Source organism: Arachis duranensis, chromosome 4 (assembly GCF_000817695.3).
Source record: "Arachis duranensis cultivar V14167 chromosome 4, aradu.V14167.gnm2.J7QH, whole genome shotgun sequence".
In the NCBI taxonomy this organism is placed as follows: Eukaryota; Viridiplantae; Streptophyta; class Magnoliopsida; order Fabales; family Fabaceae; genus Arachis; species Arachis duranensis.
In genome coordinates, this window is record NC_029775.3 from 37287206 (window position 1) to 37287724 (window position 519).

Below are 519 nucleotides of genomic sequence, written 5' to 3' on the forward strand. Positions count from 1 at the left end.
TAGAGTGCAGGGAGGTCAGAATCCAACAGCATCTGCAGTCCTTTTCAGTCTCTGAATCAGATTTTTGCTCAGGACCCTCAATTTCAGCCAGAAAATACCTGAAATCACAGAAAAACACACAAACTCATAGTAAAGTCTGGAAAAGTGAATTTTAACTAAAAACTAATAAAAATATACTAAAAACTAACTAAATCCTACTAGAAACATACTGAAAACAATGCCAAAAAGCGTATAAATTATCCGCTCATCACAACACCAAACTTAAATTGTTGCTTGTCCCCAAGCAACTGAAATTCAAAATAGGATAAAAAGAAGAGAATATACTATAGACTCCAAAATATCAAAGAAACATAGTTCCAATTAGATGAGCGGGACCAGTAGCTTTTTGCTTCCGAACAGTTTTGGCATCTCACTTTATCCTTTGAAGTTCAGAATGATTGGCATCTTTAGGAACTCAGAACTCAGATAGTGTTATTGATTCTCCTAGTTAAGTATAATGATTCTTGAACATAACTATTT